A 20094-nucleotide genomic window follows, 5' to 3' on the forward strand; every position below is an offset into this window, starting at 1 on the left:
CTTCTCCACATTTTCTGGATGTAACCTCGTACGCCGATTGCTGACAAGGTGAGCGGCGGCACTAAATACTCTTTCGGAGTACACACTTGTGGGAGGGCAACTTAGGTAGAATAAAGCCAGTTTGTGCAAGGGCCTCCAAATTGCCTCTTTTTCCTGCCAGTATAAGTACGGACTGTCTGACGTGCCTGCTTGGATGCGGTCACTCATATAATCCTCCACCATTCTTTCAATGGGGAGAGAATCATATGCAGTGACAGTAGACGACATGTCCGTAATCGTTGTCAGGTCCTTCAGTCCGGACCAGATGTCAGCATCAGCAGTCGCTCCAGACTGCCCTGCATCACCGCCAGTGGGTGGGCTCGGAATTCTGAGCCTTTTCCTCGCACCCCCAGTTGCGGGAGAATGTGAAGGAGGAGATGTTGACAGGTCGCGTTCCGCTTGACTTGACAATTTTGTCACCAGCAGTTCTTTGAACCCCAGCAGACTTGTGTCTGCCGGAAAGAGAGATCCAAGGTAGGTTTTAAATCTAGGATCGAGCACGGTGGCCAAAATGTAGTGCTCTGATTTCAACAGATTGACCACCCGTGAATCCTTGTTAAGCGAATTAAGGGCTCCATCCACAAGTCCCACATGCCTAGCGGAATCGCTCTGTGTTAGCTCCTCCTTCAATGTCTCCAGCTTCTTCTGCAAAAGCCTGATGAGGGGAATGACCTGACTCAGGCTGGCAGTGTCTGAACTGACTTCACGTGTGGCAAGTTCAAAAGGTTGCAGAACCTTGCACAACGTTGAAATCATTCTCCACTGCGCTTGAGACAGGTGCATTCCACCTCCTATATCGTGCTCAGTTGTATAGGCTTGAATGGCCTTTTGATGCTCCTCCAACCTCTGAAGCATATAGAGGGTTGAATTCCACCTCATTACCACTTCTTGCTTCAGATGATGGCAGGGCAGGTTCAGGCGTTTTTGGTGGTGCTCCAGTCTTCTGTACGTGGTGCCTGTACGCCGAAAGTGTCCCGCAATTTTTCTGGCCACCGAAAGCATCTCTTGCACGCCCCTCTCGTTTTTTAAATAATTCTGCACCACCAAATTCAAGGTATGTGCAAAACATGGGACGTGCTGGAATTTGCCCATATTTAATGCACACACAATATTGCTGGCGTTGTCTGATGCCACAAATCCACAGGAGAGTCCAATTGGGGTAAGCCATTCTGCGATGATCTTCCTCAGTTGCCGTAAGAGGTTTTTAGCTGTGTGCGTATTCTGGAAAGCGGTGATACAACGCGTAGCCTGCCTAGGAAAGAGTTGGCGTTTGCGAGATGCTGCTACTGGTGCCGCCGCTGCTGTTCTTGCGGCGGGAGTCCATACATCTACCCAGTGGGCTGTCACAGTCATATAGTCCTGAGCCTGCCCTGCTCCACTTGTCCACATGTCCGTGGTTAAGTGGACATTGGGTACAACTGCATTTTTTAGGACACTGGTGAGTCTTTTTCTGAGGTCTGTGTACATTTTCGGTATCGCCTGCCTAGAGAAATGGAACCTAGATGGTATTTGGTACCGGGGACACAGTACCTCCAACAAGTCTCTAGTTGGCTCTGCAGTAATGATGGATACCGGAACCACGTTTCTCACCGCCCAGGATGCCAAGGCCTCAGTTATCCGCTTTGCAGCAGGATGACTGCTGTGATATTTCATCTTCCTCGCAAAGGACTGTTGGACAGTCAATTGCTTGGTGGAAGTAGTAAAAGTGGTCTTACGAGTACGACTTCCCCTCTGGGATGACCATCGACTCCCAGCAGCAACAACAGCAGCGCCAGCAGCAGTAGGCGTTACACGCAAGGATGCATCGGAGGAATCCCAGGCAGGAGAGGACTCGTCAGAATTGCCAGTGACATGGCCTGCAGGACTATTGGCATTCCTGGGGAAGGAGGAAATTGACACTGAGGGAGTTGGTGGGGTGGTTTGCGTGAGCTTGGTTACAAGAGGAAGGGATTTACTGGTCAGTGGACTGCTTCCGCTGTCGCCCAAAGTTTTTGAACTTGTCACTGACTTATGATGAATGTGCTGCAGGTGACGTATAAGGGAGGATGTTCCGAGGTGGTTAACGTCCTTACCCCTACTTATTACAGCTTGACAAAGGCAACACACGGCTTGACAAATGTTGTCCGCATTTCTGTTGAAATACTTCCACACCGAAGAGCTGATTTTTTTGGTATTTTCACCAGGCATGTCAATGGCCCTATTCCTCCCACGGACAACAGGTGTCTCCCCGGGTGCCTGACTTAAACAAACCACCTTACCATCAGAATCCTCCTGGTCAATTTCCTCCCCAGCGCCAGCAACACCCATATCCTCCTCATCCTGGTGTACTTCAACACTGACATCTTCAATCTGACTATCAGGAACTGGACTGCGGGTGCTCCTTCCAGCACTTGCAGGGGGCGTGCAAATGGTGGAAGGTGCATGCTCTTCACGTCCAGTGTTGGGAAGGTCAGGCATCGCAAACGACACAATTGGACTCTCCTTGTGGATTTGTGATTTCGAAAAACGCACAGTTCTTTGCTGTGCTTTTGCCAGCTTGAGTCTTTTCATTTTTCTAGCGAGAGGCTGAGTGCTTCCATCCTCATGTGAAGCTGAACCACTAGCCATGAACATAGGCCAGGGCCTCAGCCGTTCCTTGCCACTCCGTGTGGTAAATGGCATATTGGCAAGTTTACGCTTCTCCTACGACAATTTTATTTTAGATTTTTGAGTCCTTTTTTTACTGATATTTGGTGTTTTGGATTTTACATGCTCTGTACTATGACATTGGGCATCGGCCTTGGCAGACGACTTTGATGGCATTTCATCGTCTCGGCCATGACTAGTGGCAGCAGCTTCAGCACGAGGTGGAAGTCGATCTTGATCTTTCCCTATTTTTGGAACCTCAACATTTTTGTTCTCCATATTTTAATAGGCACAACTAAAAGGCACCTCAGGTAAACAATGGAGATGGATGGATACTAGTATACTTATGGATGGACGAGCGACTGCCGACACAGAGGTAGCTACTGCCGTGGACTACCGTACTGCGTCTGCTGCTAATATAGACTGGATGATAATGATATAAAATATATATATATATATATATCACTACTGCAGCCGGACAGGTATATATTATATAATGACGGACCTGCTGGACACTGTCAGCACTGCAGACTCCTAAAGTAAGCTACTAGTATCAAGAAGATAGAAAAAAAAAACACAACAGGTAGGTGGTATACAATTATGGATGGACGAGCGACTGCCGACACAGAGGTAGCTACAGCCGTGGACTACCGTACTGCGTCTGCTGCTAATATAGACTGGATGATAATGATATAAAAAATATATATATATCACTACTGCAGCCGGACAGGTATATATTATATAATGACGGACCTGCTGGACACTGTCAGCACTGCAGACTCCTAAAGTTAACTACTAGTATGAAGAAGATAGAAAAAAAAAAACCACCACAGGTAGGTATACAATTATGGACGAGCGACTGCCGACACAGAGGTAGCTACAGCCGTGGACTACCGTACTGCGTCTGCTGCTAGTATAGACTGGATGATAATGATATAAAAAATATATATATATCACTACTGCAGGACAGGTATATATTATATAATGACGGACCTGCTGGACACTGTCAGCAGAATGCGTTTATAGAATAAAAACACCACACGACGAGTGTTTAACTTTTTCAGGCAGACAATCACAATATACTGGTGGTCACTGGTCACTGGTCAGTCACACTGGCAGTGGCACTCTGGCAGCAAAAGTGTGCACTGTTAAATATATGTACTCCTGCTATAACTGCTCCCCAGTCTCCCCCACAATTAAGCTGTGTGAGCAGTGAGCACTCAGCACAGTCAGATATACATAGATGATGCAGCACACTGAGGCTGAGCACAGATATGGTATACTGTGTCACTGTGTATCATTTTTTTTCAGGCAGAGAACGGATTATATTAAATAATAATAAAACTGCACTGGTGGTCACTGGTCAGTCACTAGTAAACTCTGCACTCTCTGAGTACTCCTAAGCTCCAGTAAATCAAGTGTCTCACTCTCACTATCTATTTCTATTCTAAACGGAGAGGACGCCAGCCACGTCCTCTCCCTATCAATCTCAATGCACGTGTGAAAATTGCGGCGACGCGCGGCTCCTTATATAGAATCCGAGTCTCGCGATAGAATACAAGCCTCGCGAGAATCCGACAGCGGGATGATGACGTTCGGGCGCGCTCGGGTTAGCCGAGCAAGGCGGGAAGATCCGAGTCTGCCTCGGACCCGTGTAAAAAGCGTGAAGTTCGGGGGGGTTCGGTTTCCGAGAAACCGAACCCGCTCATCACTAATTCCGAGTTGTTCGCTCGCAAGCTGCTTTTAGCAGCTTTGCACACGCTAAGCCGCCACCTACTGGGAGTGAATCTTAGCTTATCAAAACTTCTTAGCAGTTTCTGAGTAGCTCCACACTTACTCGGCAACTGCGATCAGTTCAGTGCTTGTCGTTCCTGGTTTGACGTCACAAACACACCCAGCGTTCGCCCAGACACTCCTCCGTTTCTCCAGCCACTCCCGCGTTTTTCCCAGAAACGGTAGCGTTTTTTCGCACACACCCATAAAACGGACAGTTTCCGCCCAGAAACACCCGCTTCCTGTCAATCACATTACGATGACCAGAACGAAGAAAAAACCTTGTAATGCCGTGAGTAAAATACCTAACTGCATAGCAAATTTACTTGGCGCTGTCGCACTGCGGACATTGCGCATGCGCATTAGCGACTAATCGCTCCGTTGCGAAAAAAAAATAACGAGCGAACAACTCGGAATGACCCCCTATACCCGCTGGAGACATTACAACTGTGTACAAAGATGCAGCTGATGGCTGAGACATGCTGGCAAAATGGTCACAACAGGCTGCCGTTCAGTACAATATGGAATATTAGAATATAATTAGTAAAACAATCCAATAGTACACTTTTTGCTGACCAATTCTCCAAGCTTGTATGGTTTTCATCTCTTCATTAACTAATACTGCATCTGCTTGACTGTCTTCATTTGTTTTAAGAGAGTAATTAAACCTCTCACCCAAACCCAGATCCCTCAATGACAGCCTGCATGGCGTTTACATGAAATGTTTAATGTAAATAGAGACTTTTATCTTAATCACCAGCTTAACTTACTATATTGTACTGTACAATACATCTTCATATAAAAACACTAAATGATAGGAGTGCACTGTACTTTACAGTAATGCAGTGTCGGACTGGGGAATGAAGGGCCCAATGGGGGTATGCAATGGTGGGGGCCCATGCTTAGGGGTGTGGCATTACCAGAGTGGGTGTGGCCAGCCAACACAGAGGCTTGCCTAACCATTAGAGAGTGCATGGTCTGAGCCCCTTGATAAATATACATAGTAAGTACTGCTAGTGCATGCATTATAATGTGCCAGATTGCTAGCAGCAATGCACTGTAGAATATACACCATAGTCCTATGTAGAATACGGTAACATACAGTATGTTTAATTCAAGTGCACAGTCTGGAACCTGATCCCTAGAGGAGGAGGAGGGCCCCCCAGGCAGAAGGGCCCACCGGTGGTTTCCCCTGTACCCCTGTGGGCCAGTCCAACCCTGCAGTAATGGCAAATAACCCCCACATCTTATGCAGTTAACATTGCACTGTCACAGGGACAGAATAACCCTTTGCTCGTCTCAAGCCTCCATTGCCAGCAGCAGTGCAACAACTGCTGCTGCCAGGGGCTGGCTGGAAACTTTCAGCCTGGGGGGCAGCTGAAAGTAAGTGGCCCTGATTTTACTATTAGTACACTGCAATGGGAAACGGCCATGACAAAAAAACCTGTAGGCATGGGCTGTCTAATGTGAATGTGGTTCCAATAGACTATAAAATGAATGAAAATATGTTACAAATACATCATCTACCAAACCACCTGACATAGCAGAGACCATTCTAGTGATATCTATGAAATACATAGAGCACTACAAGGGACCATTCTAGTGACTGGTATACACTAAAGGGACCATTCTAGTAACCAGTATACACTACAGGGACCATTCTAGTAACCAGTATACACTACAGGGACCATTCTAGTAACCAGCATACACTACAGGGACCATTCTAGTGACTGGTATACACTACAGGGACTATTCTAGTGACTGGTATACACTACCTGTATGTGTAGGTGTGTGCTCCATATGGCATACCACCTACATTAACCACCACACATTCCGTGTTGGATCTGTAGATCCTGCTGAACTACGTACCTACTGCATTAACCCTGTGTTACTCTGCAATTCAGTCTGCCTGGTTAATAAAGCACAACCTGGCTAGTCATTCATCATGTGGACTGACCTGCATTACACACCATTGGCACCTACAGTATATCAACACCTTTAGGATCAATGCCAATAACTAAATATTATGCATTTTAATCTAAAATGAGTACAAGGTGTGTGGTGCACACAGTCCACACACCACACACCCTGAAACCATATAATCATACTTACCACTCAGTTGGCACAGTGCTGGCTGCAGAGCTGCAGCCATGGCAGCTGTTTTTCTGGTGATTCATGGACACAGAAGATATATCCCTAGGAGCAAGGTGCGGGCTCCATGTTTCTAGAGACCTGTGCATGCGCAGTAGACTCTACTGCACTGCTGGAAAGGAGGGGACCTGATTGGAGCCTGCACACAGGCTCTCTTAAAGCACCTCTGAGTTTGATCCAATTTAATTCAATAAACAGTTGTTTACACAAAAGCAGCATGAATCCGCAATGCCACCTAACACACCTAATCATGTACAATACACAGAAAAACCTAAGAATTTATAATGAATCTGTGAGTTAATAGTGACAATAAAAGCTAAAATCACATAATTTGGCTCTTTTTGTTCCTACAGTATTAGTAACCTCAATAACATTAATTTCCAGTCATTTCCAGTCAATTTTGACCATCTTATAGCTTACAAAATTGTTTTCATCAAGTTTAGGCCAAAAAAGCTGCAGCGAGTTAGCTGATTACTAAGCGACAGAGCAGTGGCACAAACAGACGTCAGTTTATAGCAAATCTATGAAACATTGCCACACAACAGTGGAAGAAAAGTGGTGTAAGATGGAATTGTCCTTGGGCTCTGCCACCCACTCTTATGTTGAATATTAAAAAGAACATGCACAGTTTAGAAAATCAAGCACTTCAGTGACAGGGACTGACACTTTTTTGGTAGAAGTACATGGTGTGTTTTGTGCCCTCACAAAACAAGATACCAATGGGCTTAAGGCAGCTAAGCTAACAGATCTGCAATGGCAATATGTCATCATCACTACCAGCCTCATCCTCATCAGTATGTACATCATCCTTACACAATATCAATTCATCCCCGCTGGAATCCACCATTAAAGCAGTGTCTGTGCTTTGATGTGATTACCAGTAAAGATCTTCTCTGTGGAATTTGTAGTTCATTTTGATGAACATCATCTTTTCCACATTTAGAGGAAGTAACCCCTACGCCGATCTCTGATAAGGGTCTCAGTTATGTTGAAAACTCTTTTTGAGTACATACTGGAGGGTGGGCAGCTTAAGTAACGCAAAGCCAGTTCGTACAATGGCCTCTAAATTGCCTTTTTTTAATTTCTATTACTCTAAGGGACTCATGAAAATAATCCTTCACGATCCTTTGGATGGTGACAATATCAGATGGAGTTATGGTAGAGGTGTCACTAATTTCAGGCATTTTTTAGACATTTGGAGCCCAGTAGGGTGTCTTTTGGACGCACCCCGCTTTTACATCTTAGTGGCTCCACATCCATACACCGGGTATGTTTTCAATGAACAGTATAAAAACTCATTGACTTTTTTGTGCAAACTTACTGTATCTATATGGGTGTATGCTCATCACCCTATTGCATATTGTTTTTATCCATTATGTATTTTGTCCATTTTAATCTGTTTTCAAATGTTATGAAGTTTTCATATTCTTCACATGTTTTAATTTCATTGTACCCAGCACACAGTGGTCCAATACCAACCAATATTTCTTAACTGACCCCTTGGGGATATAGGGAAATCCCAGGTGTCAGACCCCAGGCAGCAAAGAGAAAGGAACGCTCCAGATCCACACTAAATACACTTTTCCAATTCTTTGAGACACAGCCAGATATCAAAATGAAACAAAGATATATATTTTCTTTTTTACATTTTTAATTGACAGCTTATCTCACACTGTGTGGGGTCACAGGGCTTATATGAAGTGAACAAAGCGCATTGGGGTACAGAGTTATACAAATATATTTTGCTCAACTCGCGCTGTCAGGAGTCAGACTGCTTTTATGCATGTACAATGGGGAACAGAGTGTACCTGGGTAGGCAGAGTGCACAGAACAGTCCAAAGAAATTATACAACAATATATGGGGGTCATTCCGACCTGTTCGAACGCTAGCTATTTTTTGCAGCGCTGCGATCAGGTAGTCGCCTCCTATGGGGGAGTGTATTTTTGCTTTGCAAGTGTGCGAACGCTTGTGCAGCTGAGCGGTACAAAAAAGTTTTGTGCAGTTGCTGAGTAGGTCTGAACTTACTCAGCTGCTGTGATCACTTCAGCCTGTGCGGTCCCGTAATTGATGTCAGACACCCGCCCTGCAAATGCTTGGACACGCCTGCATTTTTCCAATCACTCCCAGAAAACGGTCAGTTGACACCCAAAAATGCCTTCTTTCTGTCAATCTCCTTGCGATCGGCTGTGAGAATGGATTCTTCGTTAACTCCATCGCCCAGCAACGATCCGCTTTGTACCTGTATGACGCGCCTGCGCATTGCAGTGCATACGCATGCGCAGTTTTGCTGAGTTTTGACCTGATCGCAGCGCTGCAAAAAATAGCTAGCAAGTGATCAGGTCGGAATGACCCCCACATCTTTATTTTAACTCACACTACAAATGTAGTCATGCTCAATGCTGCATGTTGCATCACAGCAAAGATGAGCATGGCTGCATCTATATGTGGAGTATCTTTTATGTACGCACACTGGTGTACCGAGCATCCTGGGATAGGTAGAGTGGACAGAACAGTACAGAGAAATGATACAACAATATATTTTTTTATTTTGTATATTTTTAACTGCCAGCTCTGCTTACACTACGTGGAGTCACAGGGCTTTTATGAAGTGAACAAACTGTGCAGTGTGCATAACAGTACAAACAAATTATACATTTTCTTTACTTTTTTTTCTATTTAACTTTTTTTAAACTTTATTGCAACTGACAAACAATATGGAGTCACACCACTTTTGTGAACACAGTGGGTTAGGCCTGCAGAGTCTGTGCAGTACCACTGTGTGATGGAATTAGACTAAGGGGACTAGATACAGCTTGTGGATGGACACAGCGAAGGCACTTGTAGATAGGTACAGCACAGCCACTTAGATGAACACAGCACAGCCACTTGTAGTAGATGGACACAACACAGTCACTTAGATGAACACAGCACAGCCACATAGATGGACACTGTACAGCAACTTAGATGGATGGACATAGCAGAGCAGAGCACAGCACACAGAAGCATGACTGGAGTGAAATGGCGCTGATTCACAGTCGCCGAGTCCTTACATGGAATCCAAAACATGTGAGAATCCAACACCGGGAGGATGAAGTTTTTCCTCTGTGACTCAGACTGACTCAGATCGGCAGAGTTCGGACGAGGCTCGGATTTTCTAAAATCGGAACTGCTCATATCTAATTACACTAATATTCAGTGACTAAGATAGAAATGTAGAATTGGCTGTATGGGAAATGTAAGTGAACAGAATTTGATAGAATTACAATTGAAGCTGTAGGAGAAGTGGCGTCATGAAAAACACTGTATACCTGCCCACTTCAGACATTATTAATATCACTGTATATATTGGTAGATGCTCAATTAGCTTAGTGATATCATTCATTTGCTCAAAAGGGAGGGGTATTTCTAAGCAAGAAAAAAAGGCATTTGTTTCCCCCAGCACCCTGAATGATAACCGTAACCAGATATAAATTCCACATAATAATAGAATTTAGAGATCTTTTTCACTGGTATGCTACGCTGGGCTTTCTGGCTTATGCTGGTGTTTTGGGGTGCCACATCCTGCACCTAGATATAGAGATAGGGACGCCTTGATGCGGCTTTGGGGCTTATTCACACATTTGTGCAAATATGTGTAACGAAGATCTCTGAATTCTATTATTATGTGGAATTTATATCTGGTTACGGTTATCATTCAGGGTGCTGGGGGAAACAAATGCCTTTTTTTCTTGCTTAGAAATACCCCTCCCTTTTGAGCACCTGAATGATATCACTAAGCTAATTGAGCATCTACCAATATATATGTTTGTTGTGAGAGACAGAGAGGTTCCTGCATTAGGAGGAGGTGCAGGCCATGACATGCCACATGGAGCATTATGGGGTTGCTCCAAGGTAGGTAGCTCTTAGCTTAGACATATTGTAGTAAGGAGCCATTATCATGTGGCTCCTTGCTGGTTAATCTTAGACCCAGATTGGGGTAATGGAGGTGTGAGGTGTGGTGCCTCTGGACTGGCTGAGCTGGATGGCCTTAGTGTGGCATACCTTTACATTCTACTAACACTTTTCACTTATTCATTTTTTAACACTATTTCTCTATTTTAATTGCATTTCATTTTTGTATCACTTTCTCTATAGCTTCGGCTTCCTAAATACTAATTTATTAACACTATAGTTTTTTCACTGGTATGCTACGCTGGGCTTTCTGGCTTATGCTGGTGTTTTGGGGTGCCACACCCTGCACCTAGATATAGCGCTAGGGACCCTAAATATACAGAGACCCCTTGATGCGGCTTTGGGGCTTATTCACACATTTGCGCAAATATGTGTAATGAAGATCTCTGAATTCTATTATTATGTGGAATTTATATCTGGTTACGGTTATCATTCAGGGTGCTGGGGGAAACAAATGCCTTTTTTTCTTGCTTAATATCACTGTATACAGATGACTGTGACATTGCATCTTACTATAGAATATCAACAGTAAGATGTCATAACACAGTGCAGTGCATCAAATATACAGTATGTTAGAGAATATGATTTGAAGGTATCAACAGAGATAAACTATTGTACTGGTATGCAGTATGATCTGGTAACATTGAATGACCAAAAAATGTGTATATCATTTAATATGCTATATTTTCAGAGGACAACATATGCAAGCAGTACTTTATATACAGTATAGTACAATGATTTATGCTGTATGTATGTATTTATGTACGTAGACGTATATGTGCTGTAAGTTGCTGTGCACAGTTGTTGACACAGTGTTCAGATCCATACTAAAGAAAATGTCAGCTTCTGTAATGACTATTCCTGCCTTAAAGTATAACACTTATTGCTGAATATAGGATCCCCATTCTCAAATATACATTGTATTATCTTATTATTGGACTGGTAAAGGAAGAATGGATATTATCCACAAAAGACTGTGAAATATCTCCCAACAAGACTGAGGTGTGATATAATATCATTGTTTTCTTTCATGTGCACACACATCATTTTTGGCAAAGACCAAGACACACTAACAGGGGAAGCTCATGCCTATGCATCAAACTACTTTTATGTGTTGTTGCACAATAGGTCTATACAGGTTCATTATTGCGGTTGATGTTATAACAGTGAATAGGTGTCCACTGGGAGGGGTGTCTCTGTGGCACCGATAATCATATCTACGTTGCCCAATGACATAGAACTATGATTTGCTGCTCTATGGGGGTAATTCAGACCTGATCGTAGCAGCAAATGTGTTAGCAGTTGGGCAAAACCATGTGCAGGTATGGCAGATACAACATTTGCAGAGAGAGTTAGATTTGGGGTGGTTATTTTGTTTCGGTGCAGAGTGAATACTGCCTGCTTTATTTTTACACTGCAATTTAGATAAAAGTATGAACACACCCCACCCAAATCCAACTCTCTATGCACATGTTACATCTGCCCCCCACCCCCCACCCCCCACCCCCCTGCAGTGCACATGGTTTTGCCCAACTGCTATCAAAATTGCTGCTACGGTCAGGTCTGAATTACCCCCCATGTTGTAGCGAATTTGGTGCCATGATGCAGTGATTCATGAGCCCCCCCCCCCACACACACACACACACACACACACACACACACACACACACACTTCATGGTCTGTATGGGTGGGATGCAGGAGACTTAACAGGGTAAATTTACTAAAGTTTCTAAAACATAGAATTGATGCCCATAACAACCAATCAGATGCTGTGTATAATTTTCTAATTGGCAATAGAGAAATGATAGACAGAATTTGATTGGTTGCTATGGCCAACATTACCAATTCTGTTTTAAATGCTTTAGTAAACTTACCCCAACTAGTATCTTACAGATCTTCCACAAATTTGTGTCTCCTGGAAATTCTGGGAGATTAGGAAAGTATAGTATTCAGTGAATATGCTCTGTATTTTCCACATGTTAGACAACATTTACTGAGTTGATAAAGAAGTTTAAAGAAAAAAAAAAAAACATGGACCATCTGAAAAACCTTTACAATTCCTGTAGAAAAGAGGCTAAACTTCATCCTTCAGAAAGAGCAACATTTTGGCAGCTCCCCATTTTCCACATTTATAATTTACCTTTCATGAGTCACAATTTTTGGCCTTCTAGTGTAAGCTCAAATTCATCACTAATTAAACAATACTGTTTCTAAGGTTTCCACATATTCTCTGCTCTCTCATCATGTACCAATAATGTTACTGTCTTTCACCAAACATTACTGTACATTAATATAAAATCCATTGGACCTAAGATATGAAGTCACTGCAGAGGTGTAGTAATGCTGGAGTAGGGCCTATGTGTTCAGAGGCTCTCCTTCACCCATGCAACAGGTTCCTCCCTAACTTCTGGCAGCACCATTTTATGCATGACATTCAAGAATATGGTGCTTGTGCAGAAGATAGAGAAGGCTCTGACATGGTGCCATAGACTTTGCTAAGGCTTGCTCTAGCTAAATCTTTCTGATGAGGTCAATTGGAAATAGAGCACAGCTGGTAAATTAAATAGAGGTGGACTCAGGGAGTCCATTCTGGGTGCATGGCATGTGGGGCCCATGTGTACTGTACAACCTTGTGCCTATTATAGATACAGTACCTAACAATGACCAATCTTGGAAACAAAATTCCACAATAAAGACCCTTAAGACTTGCTAACATCAGTATATGTGTGTAATTTATTGCATAAATAAATAATATAACAGCATGCAAAATATACTATATCTATCTAGAATATACTAATTGCTAACAGAGGTATATATGTGTAATTCATTGCACAAATAATATAACAACATGTAAAATATTGTATTTATACCCACAATGTAATAATTTAATGAATATGAAAAAAAGAATGCCTGTGTCAGATGTGAAGGTCTGGAACACTGTACAGTAGATTCTGTCACATACATACTTAAACATGTCTTATAGCTTAGCAGTATTGTACAGAAATTTAAAGTGACATTTCAAGGACACAATGAGCCAATATGTGTATTATCATATTAACTGATTCTATGGGAAGTCTTTCAGTGCCATTGTGTTATGGTTTGTGAGTTTAACAAGAGATGAGACAATTACCTCTCAATGCTTTACAACAAATTGGAGCCTGCATCACATGCCCTGTGCAAGATACATTGATTGTAGATGTTAAATTACACAGCAGGTGGTCAGTATAGTGGCCAAAGGTTATATACAATTAGAAGCTAAATATACTGTACAGTGGTTTTATATATATATATATATATATATATAAACAGGGTAATGAGGCGGCACTCCGGAGACTTTTCAAAGACTTTAATCAGGTGATCTACGTTTCGGGGACACAGCCCCTTCGTCAGGGGCACAGCCCCTTCCTGACGAAGGGGCTGTGTCCCCGAAACGTAGATCACCTGATTAAAGTCTTTGAAAAGTCTCCGGAGTGCCGCCTCATTACCCTGTTTGTATGACGGAGGACTCTCTCCACGAGGAGGGCACCAGGAGCGGCTGTTTGCTGGCGGAGGGGACCGCAGGAGTGCCGGGTCACTGTGCAGGTTATATATATATATATATATATATATATTTATTTATTTATTTATATATATATAATGTATATATATACACATAGGTTAAATTAAATTAATATGCTCATGATACTTTCCATTTTTAAATGTGAGTAGGATGGTACATAATTAATCCCTAGGTGAAAAAGGGCAACCTTGAATGGCGGAATCAGGAATCATTTTATTCTTTCATTCTACCTTTCTTATACCCATTTCACACTGCACAAATAACCCGCTATTGACCTGGTATATTGCCAGGTGTGGTGTGCGGTGTGAAAGGGTCACTCCAGAAATCATGGGTCTCCTGACCCGGTAATTCAACCCGGGTTATAAAAAGGATTATTCCAGGGTTATTACCGGGTCAGGCGCAGTGTGAGTGGGTTACTTGGGTTGATGCGACCCAGTATCCGTTCACTACATAGGGAGAGGCGTCACGGAGATGATGTAATCTCCCAGTGCTGCCTCTGCACCTTCCTCCGATGCTGGCTCCATCCCTGCCCCCAGATGGCAACCAGACCCGGCATACTGCCGGGTCGGGATTGCGGTGTGTAGGGTCCAATGCCGGGTCCCACCCAGGAAGAACCCATTTACAATTCCCAGGTGAGACCCGGAATTGCGATCTGAAAGCGGTATCAGTTGGATTTGGTCTTCTCATAGGGAATAGTAACTCCTAAATATGTGCAGAAAAAGAAAAACAGGAGGCAACCTTGGTACTCTAGATTAAATCTTCTTAATGCCTTATTGAGCAAGGTAAGTACATCCGGGTTGGGGCTGTGAAACCGGCGGTGGGGATCCCTGAGGTTAGCATGCCGACCCTGGGATCCCGACCGCAGAATGCCGGCTGGGAGTAAGCGAGCACAAGTTGTGGGCTCACTGCGCTCACCACAGGTTCTGTCTCCACTCTATGGGCATCGTGGATACCCACGAGTGGGAATAGTCCCTGTTAGTCAGCATGCCGACTGTCAGGTATCTGACCGCATCCCATACATCCATATGCATTTCATCACAATACTTATCTGCCCAATTTCCAAACATGTTTATAGTTACACATACAATTCATAAGGCAGGGCTGTATAGTTAGGGCATGCACAACATAAGCATACTACTGAGAGATACTTTCTACAGTATTTAGAGATACATTCTAAGAGGCATACCTTATGCTTGTCCATAAACACTGTGCAAGTTTACATGCTGATGATGATTTCTGATGATCATTGCATTGCTAAAAAAAGAGAAAGAAAGAATTTGATGAAAAAAGAGAGTGGCCCACCTTAAAAAAAAACTATAGCAGCACCTGTGCTGGCAAGTTATGTGGGTCACATTAAAACAAAGAAACCCAAAAAGTGGATACCCTAATCATATTTTGAACTAGAAATAGCCCAGTCACCCACTACATGCACCGCATGGCAGAAATTGCATACCAATCGCAATGACACGCCTGCACCACTCCTATTTATCATTACTAAATGCGATCACTACTCACAGATACCTACTGTAAGTAGGCACATGGAAAACAGACTTGCCGCATGCGCAATATCTTCTGTCTGGGTGTGTATGCTTGTGCAGTTTGCCGATAATTGCTAATTGCGTTATTTATTACATTTGCAACTGATGCTGAATCAGACCCAGTGTTACTTAGACAACATTCCGACTAATGTTAATATACAATACGTTAGTAAATAAAAACACAAACAAGTTACATTTGTTTGTAGTCATGATTTATTGGATGTTTGTAGATGAAACAAGTAAATAAATTAAAACTGTAAAATGCTACTTGCATAAGTATTCGATACCTGCAATGTGGATTCTACAAGTTAACATAGATTAAAGATATTTCTCTGACAATTGACTTTCAATTAAACTCAACCTTTGAATCACTAAAAATGTCAGCTTTTAATGGATAAAAAAACCCTAATTCCAATAACATTGGTCATATTATGAATCAGAAATAAAGCTGTGCAATGGAGACCAAAGAGCATTCTAAGTCAATGTCAAATAAAATTACAGACATGCACAAGATAGGAAAACTATAATATAGGGTTTATACCTGCACAGCTCCTGTATGTAAATTTAATATAGATAAGATTGCCTTTAGAGATATTTATCAAGGGTCCCCTAGGACATTTGAAGCTGAATTTAGTAAACAGCCTGTAGTGCCTCCGGTGCTCTTTGAGTAGGTGTCACCTGAGGCAATATGTAACCAATTGAAAAATAGCTGAAAAAATAGACAGATAATCAGAAAAACAGCAAAATTTTGATAAAAAGTGCCTACTTGTAAGTGCTGTGCACAGCTTAGATGTTCCTGAAGTATATATATATATATATATATATATATATATATTAGTGATGTGCACCTGAAATTTTTCGGGTTTTGTGTTTTGGTTTTGGGTTCGGTTCCGTGGCCGTGTTTTGGGTTCGAACGCGTTTTGGCAAAACCTCACCGAATTTTTTTCGTCGGATTCGGGTGTGTTTTGGATTCGGGTGTTTTTTTCAAAAAACCCTAAAAAACAGCTTAAATCATAGAATTTGGGGGTCATTTTGATCCCATAGTATTATTAACCTCAATAACAATAATTTCCACTCATTTTCAGTCTATTCTGAACACCTCACACCTCACAATATTATTTTTAGTCCTAAAATTTGCACCGAGGTCGCTGGATGGCTAAGCTAAGCGACACAAGTGGCCGACACAAACACCTGGCCCATCTAGGAGTGGCACTGCAGTGTCAGGCAGGATGGCACTTCAAAAAAATAGTCCCCAAACAGCACATGATGCAAAGAAAAAAAGAGGCGCAATGAGGTAGCTGTGTGACGACTAAGCTAAGCGACCCTAGTGGCCGACACAAACACCTGGCCCATCTAGGAGTGGCACTGCAGTGTCAGACAGGATGGTACTTAAAAAAATAGTCCCCAAACAGCACATGATGCAAAGAAAAAAAGAGCTGCACCAAAGTCGTTGTGTGACTAAGCTAAGCGACCCAAGTGGCCGACACAAACACCTGGCCCATCTAGGAGTGGCACTGCAGTGTCACACAGGATGGCCCTTCCAAAAAATACTCCCGAAACAGCACATGACGCAAAGAAAAAAAGAGGCGCAATGAGGTAGCTGTGTGACGACTAAGCTAAGCGACCCTAGTGGCCGACACAAACACCTGGCCCATCTAGGAGTGGCACTGCAGTGTCAGACAGGATGGCACTTAAAAAAATAGTCCACAAACAGCACATGATGCAAAGAAAAAAAGAGCTGCACCAAAGTCGTTGTGTGACTAAGCTAAGCGACCCAAGTGGCTGACACAAACACCTGGCCCATCTAGGAGTGGCACTGCAGTGTCAGACAGGATGGCACTTAAAAAAATAGTCCCCAAACAGCACATGATGCAAAGAAAAAAAGAGCTGCACCAAAGTCGTTGTGTGACTAAGCTAAGCGACCCAAGTGGCAGACACAAACACCTGGCCCATCTAGGAGTGGCACTGCAGTGTCACGCAGGATGGCCCTTCCAAAAAATACTCCCCAAACAGCACATGACGCAAAGAAAAAAAGAGGCGCAATGAGGTAGCTGTGTGACGACTAAGCTAAGCGACCCTAGTGGCCGACACAAACACCTGGCCCATCTAGGAGTGGCACTGCAGTGTCACGGAAGATGGCCCTTCAAAAAAATACTCCCCAAACAGCACATGACGCAAAGAAAAATGAAAGAAAAAAGAGGTGCAAGATGGAATTGTCCTTGGGCCCTCCCACCCACCCTTATGTTGTAAAAACAGGACATGCACACTTTAACGAACCCATCATTTCAGCGACAGGGTCTGCCACACGACTGTGACTGAAATGACTGGTTGGTTTGGGCCCCAACCAAAAAAGAAGCAATTAATCTCTCCTTGCACAAACTGGCTCTACAGAGGCAAGATGTCCACCTCATCATCATCGTCCGATTCATCACCCCTTTCACTGTGTACATCCCCCTCCTCACAGATTATTAATTCGTCCCCACTGGAATCCACCATCTCAGGTCCCCGTGTACTTTCTAGAGGCAATTGCTGCTGGTGAATGTCTCTATGGAGGAATTGATTATAATTCATTTTAATGAACATCATCTTCTCCACATTTTCTGGAAGTAACCTCGTACGCCGATTGCTGACAAGGTGAGCGGCGGCACTAAATACTATTTCGGAGTACACACTGGAGGGAGGGCAACTTAGGTAGAATAAAGCCAGTTTCTGCAAGGGCCTCCAAATTGCCTCTTTTTCCTGCCAGTATACGTACGGACTGTCTGACGTGCCTACTTGGATGCGGTCACTCATATAATCCTCCACCTTTCTTTCAATGGTGAGAGAATCATATGCAGTGACAGTAGACGACATGTCAGTAATCGTTGGCAGGTCCTTCAGTCCGGACCAGATGTCAGCATCAGCAGTCGCTCCAGACTGCCCTGCATCACAGCCAGCGGGTGGGCTCGGAATTCGTAGCCTTTTCCTCGCACCCCCAGTTGCGGGAGAATGTGAAGGAGGAGATGTTGACGGGTCGCGTTCCGCTTGACTTGACAATTTTCTCACCAGCAGGTCTTTGAACCTCTGCAGACTTGTGTCTGCCGGAAGGAGAGATCCAACGTAGGTTTTAAATCTAGGATCGAGCACGGTGGCCAAAATGTAGTGCTCTGATTTCAACAGATTGACCACCCGTGAATCCTGGTTAAGCGAATGAAGGGCTCCATCCACAAGTCCCACATGCCTAGCGGAATCGCTCTGTTTTAGCTCCTCCTTCAATGCCTCCAGCTTCTTCTGCAAAAGCCTGATGAGGGGAATGACCTGACTCAGGCTGGCAGTGTCTGAACTGACTTCACGTGTGGCAAGTTCAAAAGGTTGCAGAACCTTGCACAACGTTGAAATCATTCTCCACTGCGCTTGAGACAGGTGCATTCCACCTCCTTTGCCTATATCGTGGCCAGATGTATAGGCTTGAATGGCCTTTTGCTGCTCATCCATCCTCTGAAGCATATAGAGGGTTGAATTCCACCTCGTTACCACCTCTTGCTTCAGATGATGGCAGGGCAGGTTCAGGTGTTTTTGGTGGTGCTCCAGTCTTCCGTACGCGGTGCATGTACGCCGAAAGTGGCCCGCAATTCTTCTGGCCACCGACAGCATCTCTTGCACGCCCCTGTCGTTTTTTAAATAATTCTGCACCACCAAATTCAAGGTATGTGCAAAACATGGGACGTGCTGGAATTTGCCCAGATGTAATGCACGCACAATATTGCTGGCGTTGTCCGATGCCACAAATCCCCAGGAGAGTCCAATTGGGGTAAGCTATTCTGCGATGATCTTCCTCAGTTGCCGTAAGAGGTTTTCAGCTGTGTGCATATTCTGGAAAGCGGTGATACAAAGCGTAGCCTGCCTAGGAACGAGTTGGCGTTTGCGAGATGCTGCTACTGGTGCCGCCGCTGCTGTTCTTGCAGCGGGAGGCAATACATCTACCCAGTGGGCTGTCACAGTCATGTAGTCCTGAGTCTGCCCTGCTCCACTTGTCCACATGTCCGTGGTTAAGTGGACATTGGGTACAACTGCATTTTTTAGGACACTGGTGAGTCTTTTTCTGACGTCCGTGTACATTCTCGGTATCGCCTGCCTAGAGAAGTGGAACCTAGATGGTATTTGGTAACGGGGGCACACTACCTCAAGCAATTGTCTAGTTCCCTGTGAACTAACGGCGGATACTGGACGCACGTCTAATACCAACATAGTTGTCAAGGCCTCAGTTATCCGCTTTGCAACAGGATGACTGCTGTGATATTTCATCTTCCTCGCAAAGGACTGTTGGACAGTCAATTGCTTACTGGAAGTAGTACAAGTGGTCTTCCGACTTCCCCTCTGGGATGACGATCGACTCCCAGCAGCAACAACAGCAGCGCCAGCAGCAGTAGGCGTTACACTCAAGGATGCATCGGAGGAATCCCAGGCAGGAGAGGAC

This window comes from Pseudophryne corroboree, chromosome 5 (genome assembly GCF_028390025.1).
Source record: "Pseudophryne corroboree isolate aPseCor3 chromosome 5, aPseCor3.hap2, whole genome shotgun sequence".
NCBI lineage: Eukaryota > Metazoa > Chordata > Amphibia > Anura > Myobatrachidae > Pseudophryne > Pseudophryne corroboree.